This window comes from Agelaius phoeniceus, chromosome 2 (genome assembly GCF_051311805.1).
Source record: "Agelaius phoeniceus isolate bAgePho1 chromosome 2, bAgePho1.hap1, whole genome shotgun sequence".
NCBI lineage: Eukaryota > Metazoa > Chordata > Aves > Passeriformes > Icteridae > Agelaius > Agelaius phoeniceus.
In genome coordinates, this window is record NC_135266.1 from 47,491,524 (window position 1) to 47,507,977 (window position 16,454).

Below are 16,454 nucleotides of genomic sequence, written 5' to 3' on the forward strand. Positions count from 1 at the left end.
TAATTATATTCTCAAAAGAAAAGAAGCAGAGATCCTCTTCTGAAATTAAAAATATTAGCTCAAAGGTAGGGAGTCCAGACTATGAATATCTCCCTTTCCTTTTCTTTTTCACATTTTTTATTTCTTAGCTAAAAGAATGTGCAAAATGGCAATTAACTTTTAATTAAGAAAGGGGAAAGAAAAATAGTAATTCCAAGTTATTGAGAGGAATGTGGGTTTTTTCACACAAAAAGAATGTTCTTACCTCTTTTCTGCTTAGAAGTACCACCTTAGGAGTCAGGACTCAAACAACATTATTGTGGCACACATTGCAGAGGGAAAAGTCACATGCATGCTTTGTGACATGCACTGAAGAAAGAAGTACATAGTCATGCTAGCTCACTATTAAATTGGAGTCATTAGTTCACTAAATATATAAGCACTGCATCAGAGAATAGACAGAGGATCAGTGAATTTCATTTGGCTTTTTTTTCCTGAATGTAGCAGGGTCGAAGGAGGGGCTTGTTGTTTTGGTGTTTTTAGTAAAAGTGAATCTAATGATTCAGGAAGCACAATAAAACCAGGTTTTTAAACTGTATCAAAAAGAAGGGTAAAACCATGATAAAAGTAAGTGCTTGATTTTTGTTAAACATTGTCCTTTTCATTCCTAAGAGTTCCCTTTCCAACAACAGAGAAAGGATTAAACTCCATGAAATAATACTGTGTTATAACACTGACCAACACCACTCTGTTGTGTTAAGCCTGAAGTATTTGAATCAAAATGTCATTTGCCAGAAGTTAGAAAGCCTTTTGTCTGACTGGCTTTCATTCAAGGAGTTTTCAGATGTAAGTCTAAGGAGTATTTTGAAATCCTCAATATTTTATGTTACTATTTTACTGTACCAACCACAATTTTGGTAACAACCATGGCAATGCTTAAAGCATTTCTCTAAGAAACTACAGCAAGAAGGGGATAAAGCTATGCTAGAGCTAAGACAGAAGGGACTGTGGATGATATTGGAGGCTGCAGATCAGAGAAATACAAACAGCAACAACATGAGTCAGTTCAGACTTTAGGCCTTACTTGATAAATCCCTTCAAATAAATGAGGATGAAGTGTTTATGGAGTCTTTGATATGAATGTTATATCAGATATCAAATTCCCTATTTGATCTGTAAAAACCTATTTTATCAATAGATTTCTGCAAAATTGTCAAAGAGATGTCAAATGATACATGGGTAGATTCTTAATGAAAAGCTATGCAACATCTAAATAACTATTTCAGGGTGTTAATTAGAACAGATACTGAACTTTTATGACGCTTCTGTCAGCTTTCAATGCTTTGATTTCAGATCAGCATTTTTTTTTTCCACTTTAAGCCAGTAACTTCCATGTCTGTGTGGCAAAATTCTGAGAATAGCCATGCTGCTTCAGTAAATTAATTGTCTTAACTACTTTTGAGGTCATGGGTGAAAATTAATTTGATCTTTACTGTACTATTTCCTATTCTTCCTAACTATTTCTTATTTTCACAAAAAACTGCATTGTCAGAAATCTATTCGATGACAGGCATAATTTGGTACTCAGGAAATTCATAGAAATGGACTGTCAGAGACACAGTAAGTCATGCTGTGAAGCTGCTCTGACAAGACATTTGTGGTCTTTATGTATGATCCTTTGAAAACTTTATTGGCATACATTTTTAGAAGCAGTTCATTCAAGTATGAATACGCATATATCATTGTGCATACCTAAAGAAAATTAGAGGTAAGGAAAGGTAGAGACTGTAGTATTTCTATATAATAGAATGTCACACAGAATTAAAAAGGGACCAAATAAATGAAAAAACCCACAGCAAAGGCAACAGAAATGACATCTTTTGGCATAAACAAATAATATGGGGAAATCATTACTGGCATTATATTCTAATAACTGAATTTGGCACACTCAGATATAGTCCTTCTAAAAAAGGCAATGAAAAAAAAAAGAAATAATTTTATATTGGCCAAAAAGCAATTTTGCACTTTAGAATGCTGGAAAAAGCATGCATTGGTGGGATCATGAAGTGTTAAGAAAAGGTAGAAATCAGATTTTTCCATCAAAACAGACTTAGTCTGGTGGAAGAAAGTAATATCAGTTTCAAAAGTTACTGAAAAAAAACCCAAATAGTGCTTGTACAATCAAGTAGCAAACAGCTCCTACAGAAAGTTAATTTCACTCATTGACTCATTTGCAGTGCCAGTCTCTTCTCATTCTTTTGGTTTGGCTTATTTTTCAGTAGTTTAGTCATTAACCATGTTTTAGCACTTGGTGCTGTTAGCTAGAAAAAGTATAACTTGGCTAATTTTCTGAGGCTTGTGACTTTTTCACGGGCTTAAAACCCTTCAGCAGGCTTCCTAATGCACGGAAACCTTTTGAGAAACAAAATGAGTCTATTATGGAATTGTATCAAATAGCTACTTGCAGTTTCACTTGGTGTGGACATGAAAGCTTAAGCAACACCACTGGACTGATTGAATCTTGCTTTGAATTCAGAACTTCATTTGAGCCTAAAGCTAAAAAAAAAGTCATGGCGTTCAAGACCAAGATGAACAAAACTAGTGAGTAGGAATTGTATACAAGTTCTTAATATCAAACTAATTTATATGTCTGTTCATAACTTATTTTTGATTGTCTTCTCAGGAAATCGTTATTTGCAATTATAGTAAAGCAATCTTAAATTTGAAATTTATTTCTGTCATTCCTCTGACATATTGAAAGTATTTTAAAGGAAATTTTGCAGTGATGCAACACGAATAAGGCATTACCTGGATGTTAGAAGATCTCTTATTCAACTATCAGATAGATGTTGTTAGAGGGAAATATAGCTATTGATAGAGGAAAACGTGCTGTGGCCAAGGTGAGGCTGCCATAGCTCCAGGTTTAACCAGCAGGAAGACTGAAACAAGCACAAACACACAGAGCACATGTAGCACAGAAGCACAGAGTATGCTGAGCTGGGAGGTACCCACAAGGATCACTGAGTCCCTCTCCTTGCCCTGCAGAGGCAAATCATTAAAATTTATGCACCATGTACACAGTGCACACCCCCATGCCAGGTACATGGGTAACAGGCAGACCCTCAGGGCACCCACATGAACCTCTCCTGGCTCCCAACAGGCAAACCCCACTCTGCTCTCACCCTTAGAGGCTCACAGAGTGGTCTGTCTGGGGCTCCCACAGGGATGAATCTGAGAGTACCCTGGCAGAACTTTATTTGGTGCCCCACTCCTGGCACTGTCTCTCTGAACGCCTCTGTGGGTGTCCATATGAGCTTGTATCTTATAACTTAATGTGTTGATTCAAAGGTGACTCATTTAATCATCTTTGCAGCAGAATAAGAATCTCAAGACTCTCACTAATCACTGTGAAAGGTCAGAGTTAGGCTACTATATTAGGACCTCAGGATAAATTCACATTTATTTGAGAGAGAGTCTTTGGTCTAAGACATTCATCTAATGTGATGGAAAATTACTCATATGATGACATAAAATTCTTCAGGTCTATCCTGTGTTAAGTATCACTTGATGAGACCAGAATTATAAAAAGGATAGAATTTTTCTCCTAATGCTTCTTCTTTTTCATGAGGCTTTATTATGACAAAATATTGATTACTATTCTATACTTATCTACAGATCTATATTTAGCTGCATTTTGATGAAATAAAATCTGACTAAATCATTCATTAAAAATTCTAGTCTATAAAATGTTACAATTTTTCACTAAACACTTGTGATTGTCTGATATTAATGGTATTGCAATAAAAATTTTTTTCTAAACTAAGAAAAAGTTATGTTTAATTAAAATAATCTTTCCTGCAAATTAGTTATGGTTTCTGAAACTCATTAAAATTTGCTGAAGTCACCTCTTGGAATTTTGCCTAAGCAGTTTCTTAGGAACAACCTAGAAATTTATAACATGTACAAACCAATGACAAACAATTAGGATTGAAAGTGGTTATTAAAATGTGTTATCTTCTACTGCATGTCACCTGTAGTTAAATAGATGCCTATCATTTAATTGTTATATTTGAAGTAGATTTGCACCTGTTTATATTCTCCACATGAGTATTTCACACTTTTTATATCTTTATGTGAATGTGTAAGATATTACAATTTTATGCCTTTAAAATAGATGGAGTTTGGAGGCTTCCAGTATTTTAATTAAAGCATTTTCCTTGGAGAATGTACAAACTCAGAAATAAAACACTTTACCCAGAGTTTGTAAGAATGTCTTAAGTTTTAGATGACTCATATTACTTCATTTGCAATTAACACAGCAAACATTTTCATCTATAAAACCAATAACATCTATCAGGTGAGTTATTTACATGATGGCTATGCCACAAATTTGTTTGTTAATGATAAATTATTTTCATTCTCTTTTTGCAATAAAACCCTGTTTGGCTTTCACTTCCGGGACATGCACCCAAGTTTGTTTCTACATGTGTGATTTATCTTTATGATGTGTAGTCCCTTCCCTGTTCCCTACCCTTTTTTGTCATCTATATTTTCTGTCCTGGCTTTGACTGGGATAATTAGTTTCATTCTTGGTTGCTGGTACAGTCCTGCATTTTGGATTTATTTTAAGAATTATGCTGATAGTACAACAATGTTTTAGCTATTGCTAAGTAGTGCTACTCTAAGTCAAGGACTTTACAGGTTCCCATGCTCTTCCAGTGAACAGGTACACAAGAAGCCAGGAGGAAGCACAACCAGGACATCTGATTCAAACTGACCAAAAGGATATTGCATCCTGTAAGGCATCATGTCCAGTCCTTTAACTGGAAGGATTTGACTGGGAGCCACTAATTGCTGCTCAGGGAGTGGCTGAGCATTACTCAGTGCTTGGTAAGCAATTTATTGTGCATCACTTAATGTTCCTTGTTTTATTCCTCTCTTTCTCCTTCATGATTATTATTATTATTATTGCTTTAATGATTATTGCATTTTATTTTATTTCAGTAATTAAGCTGTTCATATCTCAAACCACACGTTTTTACCTTTTTTCCTAGTTCTCTTTCCATCCCACAGGGGAAGGGAGGGGGGTGAGTGAGTGGAAGTGTGGTACTTCGTTGCTGGTGGAGGTTAAACCACAAATCTTACAAGTCAAATAACCAAGCTAAACATAAAGTACTAGTGGCAGCACATGCATTTAGTTTTGAAAGGAGGTTTTTCTGTTTCATAAATAGACAAAAATTATCCATGGAAAACTCAACTCTTTGTTAAATCAAATTGGTCTAATAATGCCATTACCTCCCTATGAGAAGTTAATCTGGTTTATAAATCAAACGTACAGCAATGCTACTTTATTGAGAAAAGCAACTTATAGTCTTGCAGGATGAAAGACACACATATATAAACCATAGATGTAGTATGTAAGAAGCCTTAACCTTCATAGACATAAGATGATTTAGCTACATCTATGCACCACAACTTTAAGATTTGCAAGTACAATACCTTGTATCATCTACCAGATTACAGAAAACCCCTGACATTATATCAATTTCTCTATCTTGAACAAAATTTCTCTTGGTACATTTTTGAGTTTTGGGGATTTTTCAACCCTAAAACATTCTGTAAACATGATTGGGATAGAATAGGATATAGAGAAGATAGTTGTTTGAGTTTGGATTAACTTTTCTAAATAAGATGGAACTACAAAAAATTCAATATTATTAGAAGAATTTGTTTCATAAAAAAGCTAAGCGGATTACTCAGTCTGCACATTCTTTAAAGCCTCTTTTACACAAGTACATCTTCAAAACCAGTCAAGATATTACCCATTTTGTGAAAATCAGACACATTTGGGGACCCAGGTGCTCAATTAAAAGTCTCTCTCTTCATTAAAATAACATTACAGCATAGTTAGCTCAGGTTGGCAGAAGTCACGTGGGAGAAGACAGATTTCCATCTGGAAGAAACTCTAAAATAACTCTGAAATTAGCATGTTCTGACAATCCAATTTAAAAGCTTGTAGGTTGTAATCATGACATTAGACATAAGGAATCTTAGGCTAAAAAAGAACAGATTTTAAAAGTAAAATCTGAAGTATTAAAGAATTTAATTATGCTAAGTATTCAAAATCTAAAAGGAGAGAAAGAAAAAGATATATTTTTTTAATCCATAGTGTGACAGAATGCAAAGCCTGTCTGCCAAAAGAGATGTTGAGCTAGAAATACTGCATAGGAGCACGGAAAAGGCCAGCAGGATTAGCAAAGTTTCTGTCCCTTTTTTCTTGGCTCTGGTGAGGTTGTCTTGAATATTGAATATTGTATTTGTGCCCCGCACAACAACAAATACATGGAGGTGCTGGAGCAAGTCCAGAGAAAGGCAACAGAACTGGTGGAGGGTCTGGAGCACAGGTCTGATGAGCAGCAGCCGAGGGAGCTGGGGATGTTTAGCCTGGAGAAAAGGAATCTCAGGGGACAGCTAATCACTCCTACAACTGCCTGAAAGGAGGTAGCAGCAAGGTGGGGGTCAGCCTCTTCTCCAAGGTAACAACTGACAAGATTAGAGGAAATGGCCTCACATTGCACCAGGGGAGGTTTAGATGGGATATCAGGAAAACATTCTTCAAGTCAAGCCTTGACCAGCCTGCCCAGGCAAGTGGAAGACTCACTATCCCTGAGTTGTTTAAAACACCTGTAGCTGCAGTGCTTAGGGACATGGTTTATTGGTGGACTCGGAAGTGTTGGGTTAGCACTTGTGCTTGATGATAAGTCTTTTCCAATCTAAATGCTTCTGTGATTCTATGAGAGAAAGCAATGCTCCATGTCTTGATAAACATGAAAATAAATCAAAAACTGCAACAAATTTTAAATAAGAATTTGATATAGTGCAGTCATGGTAATTTTCTTTCAGCACAACAAGCAGGCAATGCTTTCTTAGATGAAGTTGAGCATTGTCCTTCTTAACTATTATACTGTTAAATTCTTTCTGAATGATACATGGGTTTATAGTGTCTAGAGATAAAGCTAAAAATTGATCTATTATTGTGGTTTAATCCATCAGACACCAAAACACCACCCAGATGTTTGCTAACCTGCCTCCCCTTGTCAGATGGGAGAGAGAATTAGACAAAAAAATTAAAATTCATGGGTTGAAATAAAGACAGTTTAATGGGATAGACCAGGAAAAAAGCATAGTAATAATAATAGAACATAAAAAACTACTGAATGTTGAGAAACACATTTAGCTCAGTGTGCTGTGACTAAATGTGTGAGCTGCAGGTTGAGTTCTGGGTGCCTGGAGGCTGAGACGAGGCTGTGAGCCAGCGCCAACACTCTGGCATGAGGACTTGAGGAGATGAACACTGAGAGCCAGACACAGCAGGAGCCGCACACTCAGCAGGAAGACCCCAGGCTTTACCACATACAGACTGTGAGGGTCTAAAACCTCAGGGTGTCCTTTGTTTAGGGTCTCTCCTCAAAGACAGCAGCTTGAGATGTTATTCTCTTTCTGAATGGCAGTTAAATTATTTTAGGGATCCAGATGTCTGAGATTCTGCTCTGTGAAACCTGGGGTTGAGCTGGAAAAGACAGCTTCACAGCTCATTGTGAAGGGTCTTTGGTCCTAGCCAGGTGATGCCAGTGTGATTGCCACAATGACTCCTGTATGGTCAGACAGGAATGTTTCCCTAACAGTGATGTACAGTGCAATTGCTCACTGCCAGCTGACTGACACCCAGACAGTTCCTAAGCAACATCCCCTGGCCAGCCTTGCCCATAGTTTATAATCTGAGCATGATGCCATATGGTATGGAATATCCCTTTGGCCAGATCAGGCCTTCCGTCTGTGCCCCCTCCCAACTTCTTTTGCATCCCTTTTTCCTCCAGTATCCTCACTGACTAGGACAGTAAGAGAGACAGATGAGACACCAGGCCCACTGTGGGACAGTGAGCTGTGTGGGGCTGAGCTACCTATGGGGGTAAATCAAAGCAACTGTGTTCCTCACTCTGGTTCATAGCACTCTATGAGTGTTGGCCTGAAAACTTAGAGGCTCCATCCCCCAGGTAGTCCCACCCCTTCACTGACTAGAGAAGGAATTTTGGAAGGACAGCACTGCTGCTCCCAGCCAGGTACCAAACTACTTGAAAATATCTGCTCTCTTCCTGTGCTGAATGGAGAAGAAGAGGCAGAACCTTTCAAAAATTATTAAAAAGAGATTTTAGATTTTCACACCAGATGATCTTGTCAAGATTAGTAAACCATGAATGACATGACTATGTCTCCAAAAGTGGAATGAAATTGTGGTCAAGGACTGTTGGCAACTTACAATTAATGGTGGTGATTTGAATGGATCTATTTATTATTTTTGTCACCTACAAAATTAATTTTAGTATCTTACTCTATGACCTTGACCCACGGATGACTCCAGTGGAAGTGAAATAATCAGGTTAATTTATTTTTGTCTTAGTTCATGTCCTAAGTACATATTTTAAATTAAAATCTGCTAGATGAGTCAGTAACATAAAAGTTAATTAATATCTTACAATATCTAATCAAAATCCCCCTAGAGCAAAAACGGAAACTAACACCTAAGATCATTCCTCAAATTACAGCAAATCCAGTATGTATCAGATCATCATCTAAAGTTTGCCTAGAAACCTTCTGCTTCTAATCTGCACATTTTCCTCTTTTTGGTTTTCCTTCTTTCCTGTGTCAAAACAAGCATAAATTATGCTAACAGGAATTGCTGCATGGAGACATGTAATGCAAAATACTTGAAGGTTTTCTAGACCTGCAAGTGTAATTGCTACTATTATAAATTTATCTTTTCTGTATTGTATCTTAAAGTGAGATGTTACCTGAGGATGTCCATACAGGAAAACCTATACATTATTTCATCTCCCAAATGTCTGAGAAAATGAAAATATATGAAAAGACATCTGCTGCAAAAAATATAGTCACATATGCTTGATACTGACATCCTTTAAGGGAACTTGTACAAAAAGATTTTCAGAAACTGATGTAGTCATAGTTATTGGCTACATTAGTCTGGTAATTAGCAAATCTGTAGAGGTTTTCCTGCAAAGGCAAAATCTGTTAGTATACATTATTTCTTAAAATACATCAAGATCATTGATAAGAAAATCTATGAAACTCTGCACTAAGAAAATCAGGATTTCTACTCCCTCTGATGCTGAGTAACTTTTTTTGACTCTAATGCTGTAATTTCCATCTTGTGAATCCTGATACAACTTTTGTGATTAGCATGTTGGAGAATGAGATTGAATCTCAAAACTGAAAAACCAATGCAAAACTACTGAAAATTGCTGGAAGTTTGAGTTCATACATAAATGAACCTATGTTACAGAACCAGACTCCACTTGAAATACCTGTGTCTGTACAAAGACAGGAGTTATTGTCCTGAAAGAACTTTAAATAAACTTCAATAAAAAACCTTCACCTGACTAGAGAATCACAGTGATCACTACTTAACACTCAGTCTGTATCTCAAAAATCTCCCTGTGTCTTGTATTTTTTTAACAGCACACAACCAAATACTGGCATATTAGATAAGTCTAGAAAGCAGAAGCACAAAGTAGCTTTTTCCCTCCATTCTTCACATTTCTGCAATATCCTGACACTTGAGAACTGATATGTTCAAAGTATTTTGCCTATAAAGGAAAATAAACTGAGATTCCTAAAAAGCTCTCAGTGGGAGACTTTCAAGCTTCTTTTTCTTCTTGTGTGGAATAAAAATAAATTTATCAAGAACAAAATTTCCTAAGAAATTGATTTTATCATAAATAAAAGTCTATTTTCCTTTCTGCATCCATGATTTTACATTAAAATACATTTTCCCTTTTATTTTTTGGCTGCTCCATCTGTTTTCTTATCATTTTCTTTTCAATTCTCAAGCCCCTTATCTACAGCAAGAGCTGATAAAAGTACAGATATTCTTATATTATTAAGTGTATACATATATATATATATTCTGTAGGTATATACTCACCTACAATTCCAGAATTTTAAAACTCTTATTAGTCTGGCAGATTTAAAGACTTAACAGGAAACAAAAAAAACCTAAAATAGTTTTATAGAATCATAAACCTTAACTTTTTTGTATTTTACTTGCCTGCAAGTTATTTTACAGTCTTTGCTGAAGAACCAGAATCATAAAGCAGAAGAATAATATTTTTCCTAATTTCAGTCTGTACCCTGCACAGTCTTACTCCAAATTTTAAGATATCAAGTACTCTGAAGATCAAAATGTAATTATTCATCTGAATAAGCAAGAAAAACCTGGAGTCCATTCCTGGTGCTTAAGGTTTCACACCAGATGAAAGATATAAACTTAATTTCTAAGTACTAAATGAAAAAGCACAATAAAATTTTATATGGCTACATTGATTTATATGGCAGAACATTTATAATATTTATAAATCAGAATCTGTAATGAGCGTTTATAAGTATTTATCTAGTTTACATTTACAGAACTGAAGAAATATTTATAGCATATGTAACATAGATGTGTAATGACCTGAGGTAGTTCCTATGGCTGGCAAAGTCTTACAGTTACTGATATTGGAAAGGTAAAAAAGTAATTTAAGGTTTTATGTTACATTTTACTGGATTGATGTCTAATTACCAGAGAGGGGAAAAAAAAGCTGCCTACAATCAAGATAACCTAATTAAATTGTAAATTGTGGTTTACTTTTGGGCAACCTTGCAGGATTTTGTTAAGCCATGTCTGAACCGGCACATTGATATTGGTGATACGGAAAGTCATCGTCAAATCTTAATGCATCTTGAAAGAAAACCCAAGGCAACACATCCCATCAAATATAACATGTGGAGTAAGCCGTACTCATGAAAAACCTTGTAATTAGCCTACCTATGCCACTTCAGCGTTTTTTGGTTTTTTTGATATGCCTGATTTGTGTAGAATTTTTTACCCAGGGGGGTCAAAAATTGTAAAGCTCCTGAAATATCAATACAACACTGAACACAAGACTTGTACCTGGACTTCCCAAAGAACAATAGTTGGGAAAAGAAATCATAACCATTGTGAAGGTAGCAGGAAAAATAGAGTAAGAAGCAAAATCATTGCAGAATTTGTATGGAAGAAAAAAAAAAATCAGCATTACATTTCAAAATGCTGAATTCGTTACTCAGTATAACTTACACCTAAACACTACAGAGCATATCGCATAAATTAGACTTTCACCTTGGATATGCATCACTGTATATCTGGTACGTTTATTTGCAAGATCATTCAGATGTTTTATGTTTATTAGCACCCATCAAGCTAGGTCATTCCCTCACACTAAAAGCCCTGTCTTCTCTCAGGGATGTCTACTGGTCATGCAGAGAAATTTAAAGTTAGAGGGTTCACTTTCTGCAGCCAAATAAAAATACTCTGAAACCTCAGAAGCATTTCTGTTCAGATAATACCAAGGTGGAACTAAAGCAGAGTGCTCAAAGAAAAATTCAGTTAAGAAGCAAACAACTGTCTCTGCTTTTGTCACAAAAGCTGCAAAGAGGGAAAAAAGTATCCTACATAACTTTGTGCCCACAAGATGAAGAGCTTAATTACCAGGCAGCTCTTAAATTTACCTTTAAATAAGATAAGTAAAGTAAGAACAACAAAACCTCACATACAGGAAGCTGTAATTCTAAATTACTAACATAAATATAATAATGAAATAGATATTATGTTTTAAAAGTCTGATCTGGTCTTTTCTACCTTGATACCCTTGGCAGATGCTTCTTTTCTTACATAGCTGCTCAGGAGCTACATCTTTAGTGGTCTTGGTGCTGTGGATGCTGTTCAATGCCTGCCTTATGCAGGAATGCAGTGGCATACACTGGCCCTTTTCATGGTGCCAGTGATAAAGTAGCCAGTGAAACAAACTGTGGGATAATTTTCCTGATGTTCAGAGAAGCAGGCTAATGAAAATGCCCTGAGTTTGTGCCAGATTTCTCGATTTTTCTATGGAAGCAGCCATTGTTTAAAAAAATTCTTGGTATTAAGATTTTTCTTCGTTACCTTAGTTGAATGTGAAAAAAAATAATCACCCATTCAAGCCCACTGTCGTATAATTCATGCCCCAGAGAGTTTGCAGCCGGTGATCCTTGGTGACTTACCTCCAGTTGCCTTCCAGATATTCTTTGTAACCATCATCTCTTCTTTTTTAACATTATTGGTATTCTTCAAGATATTGAAGATGCTGTACCTCGGTGCATGTGTAATTACTTAGCAGAATGGAGGGAGAGAGAGAGGTAATAGGGCAATGGACAAAGAGACAAATCAGAGTTGGTCACTCTCATTTGGAGGAAGGTCTGTGACCAAAGACCTTTAAATGTTAAAGTTGCTTGCTATCTCAATCTCTTCTCATGGGAAACAGAAGAGGACACCCACCTACACTTGCAATGACTGAGTTTTCTAAAGAAATTACTGTGAACCAGCAGCTACTTAGATAGAAGTTTGTATTCTCATAGGCTGGGGAAATGTGAGACCCCAAAAATATATTTTTTAGACCTGAAGAAACTGAAGATTCCTCATTCATTCCAACAATATGAGTCGAAATTTTGTACTGTGGGACATGCTGCCTTGGTAAAGCAAGAAGAGCAAAATTTCTAATGTCAGGCTGACTTCTCCTTTCATGAAAAGTATCCTAAAGATATTCCATTTGCCCTTTTAAGACTTCCAGAGTCTGCCTTCTCTTCCTTCTCTCACCACTTTACAATAAAACTGGTAATGACACGTATTTCACATCAGTTCTGTGATACTGCTTCATTTCAGGAACACACAGAATTATGCAAATGCTCTTGTTACCATAAATTATGCCACCTCTGTTGTCTTCTAGATACTCTATGCATAAACATCTGTTCTGTTGTCACACATTTCATTTGCAGTAGTGTACTGTGTATTCCTTCCTCCTTTAGTGACTACTTCTATTTACTTGAATTTTATGTGTGTTCATTTGAGAGCTGTAGGTTGTTCTTTTCTTTTTCAGAGGAACAAAAGCTGTAGAGTACCCCATGAGTCAGCACAAAAGAGGCTTAACTAGGCTGCTGTTCTCTGAAATTTTTCATGGTATTCCATAGTGAATCATTTGTATATCTATTTAAATAATTTTCTTCTGTTTTACAGAGGAATCTATTTCAAAGAACAGTATTTTTTTTTTTAGCTTTCCAGCATACAGTCTTCTTATGCGTTATCTTTATTTTGATGGTCCTGCCTAGACATATGATGTAACAAAGAGTTCAAATATACCAAGCTTCCTTAATACAATTTTTGCAAGAACTGATGTCTTATACAAGTTCTAAGCATTTTTTTAACTTCAGTATTAACCTGTAATTCCCTAAAAGTCATATTAAGTTTTTTTACAATAATTGCACTTGCAGACTTTCTGTTTAATGTTGCATAAATTAATGTCTTCTTTAATATAAAATATGGCATGGCATTATTTATTTACGTATCAGTAGAGTTTAAACTAATCCAATATTTTAGACTCTTTCTCCTAGCAAAAATTATTTGCTGTTATTTTAACTGCATCACAACACTGATATGTTCCCTTATAACTAGTATTGTTAGTATAAAAGCCAAGAAAGGTTTGTGGCTAAAAAAAAGTGATTCAAGAAAAATGTTTGGTTATGCAATAAAGAGATCATCTCCCTACACACAGAAGAGTGTAGTGGTACTGGGCAGGCAAGGGAAGCCAAATAACTTAAGCTGGACAGACAAACACTGCCCTGGGCAAAAGGTCAGCTAAGAGGAACTTGTGTGTCTGTATGTCTGTCCATCTGTACCTGAGGCAACTGTGGAAGAGCAAAGATCCAGAACCATCACATGGATGGACTGTGTGGGAGATCCTGGTTCTGGAGGGATCCAAAGTGCCCGTGTTTGTGTCTGCTTGTGTGTTAGTGTGTGGGTACAAGGGAGCCTGTATCAGAAACTGTAGTAGGACTGCAGCACAGGGTCAGAGTGCACGTTCCAGAGGCTGGGGAGACTGGGAAGAAGGAGCAACTACTGGGCAGACCAAGTGTCTGAGCTAAAGGGATCCATGTTGCACAATCTATATATAAATATTTTCCACTAACTGGCCATTATCCTCATGAGTCACACATGAGAAGAGAAGAAAGAGGTTGTTTGTGCTGTGTTCCTGTGAACTATCTGTGTGTCTGTCTGAGATTGGTGTGATCAGCTGTGTATTTTTGTAGGTCCGTGTTTTATATGTCCGTCTCTACACATGTCCATTGGGAATTCATGCTCAGCCTTCTTCTTTGTTTAATATGGGCTTGTGGAATTAAAGCAGTCTTTTCTTCACTGGGCTCCTGATTTAAGAGATACATAATTAAAATTGTAGAAATTAAGATCTCAAATAATATTTCACTACCAGTTAGGTCTAAAGGTTTCATTTGTATATCTGTTTTATTTTGGTGTTCCCAAAATATTTAATTTCTAATTCTAAATTTTTTAAATTGTTTTTCTTACAATTTTGTTAAGGTTTGAAATTGTAATTAACATCCTAATTTTATTAGTTTGTTTAATAAATTCAGAGATGTTTATTTTGAAGGAATCAAAATAGAGCTGTCAGAACAGCATATGCAAAATACAGAGCAGAAAATTATTCCAGGATAAAGTGTACAACCTTCTGTGCTGTAATATGTCAGCAAATGCAAAAAAAATTACTCAGTGGCTCTCAAAAAAGAGATGTTACATTTTCATTTTTCCATTGGATGCCTTTTGTTTTGTTTCCTCTACCAAAATGAGAAAAATATCAGAACTTAAGTATATCTTATGCAATGTTTTTTGAACACTTTTATGCACAAGATGTTTAAAAATGCAGAGTAGTTGTTTACTCTGCTAAATAAAAAAAGGATATTTGAGTGATGAACTCCTTCCTTATGATTTGCTTCCTGCTCACTGCCTGTCTCTGCCTTGTGCTGCTCCAAAAATCGTCTCTTCAATATAATGGCCAAATGTGCCTCAGGGGCTTTTCACTGTAGGGATCGCTTCTGAGAGATATTATAAATGAGGCTGTACCAAATGTGATTCTTTGCCTGTCCCAGGCATCTTAGCATTTTCAAACAATTTTTTATAAAAGCACTTCAGTCTTGCAGGTGGCAACCTCAGTTTTGTAGAATGAAAGTTATCACTCTCATATACTCTAAAATAATCTCCCACTATCCTAGATACTTTTAAATGAGAAAATACAAATCCTTACTCAAGAAACCTTACTTATGTCTTAGGTTTAGAGAGGCATTTTATGGTTGACAGCCAGGATTAAAGGCCAGTGTGGGCATATCAAGTCTGCTGTCCTACGATTTAAGCTGATTTTGGCATAAATGAACTCCTCTGCTTTTGTTTGGGACTCATGGACAATTTCCTGGAACAAATATGTTTAACAACCACAGTCTAACTCTCCCTACTTATAAGACTTCCACAAGATAAGATTTATCTTCATGATGTCATGATGGTTCAGAGGGATATGGGACAGAAAGACAATGTGACACCTTTTGCATGGGAAATCTTGCTCTACAGCAGTTCACTATGCAAGATTGAATTTACTGAGCTGCAACAATACTGAGCAGAATCTATCTTCACTGATCAAATATCCCCAAGTAAAGTAACAAAAAAGGATGTTACAGGTGCAGCTTCAGCATTTATTTTAAAGAATCTTGTCCAAAACTTGTTAAATAAGGTGTTAAATATATGACTTTCCCCATAAAGATAATGAATACATCTTACATATTTAGGTGTGCAGCCAAATATGTTTTCCATGTTGGTTAGATACTGTAGCACTCCCTGAAGCTATATGAACTACCTCTCTTTTAACACTAATGAACCTTACAGAGTTGTTCCCAGACTGGTTTTGCTTATGACTATTTTTTCTTGATGAAATTTCATATTTTAATCCAACCAAAAAACTACTGACTAGAATAATTTAATTTTGGCTGATTTAAGAGGAATATTAAAGTTCATACAGGTATGCAGTCAGGTGTTGATAAAGTCATCTCTATTTAGGGTGTTCATTTCAGTCTGAAGCCTTCCTTCATCTTTTACTCCACTTTCTGGACCAAAACTTTTAATTGTACTATTAAGAAAAGCTCCTCTTTACTATAATTTTAGGTATTTTCCACTATTATTTTTCTTTTTCATTTTTGCTTGCCATTTGGAAAATAGCCAAAATATTATAGTCAGAGTAGGCTGATTAGAAATGTGCTTTTGCAGTCATTATCCCAGATGGATTCAGGCCTAAAAAAAGATAAAGTTTTATGGTATTACCCCATATCTCACTATTGCTTACATGCAAATAATACAATTCAGAAGAAGTTTATAGAAATTTAAAAAGACCTTTTATCACATAGAGCCCAAGCAATCTAGTTTTTGGAAACAGAAAGATACTATCCTTAGTTTCCCTTTTTCTTTTTTCCTTTTTGAATTTTTTTCTGGTTGTTGCAATTATAGAAGACATTAA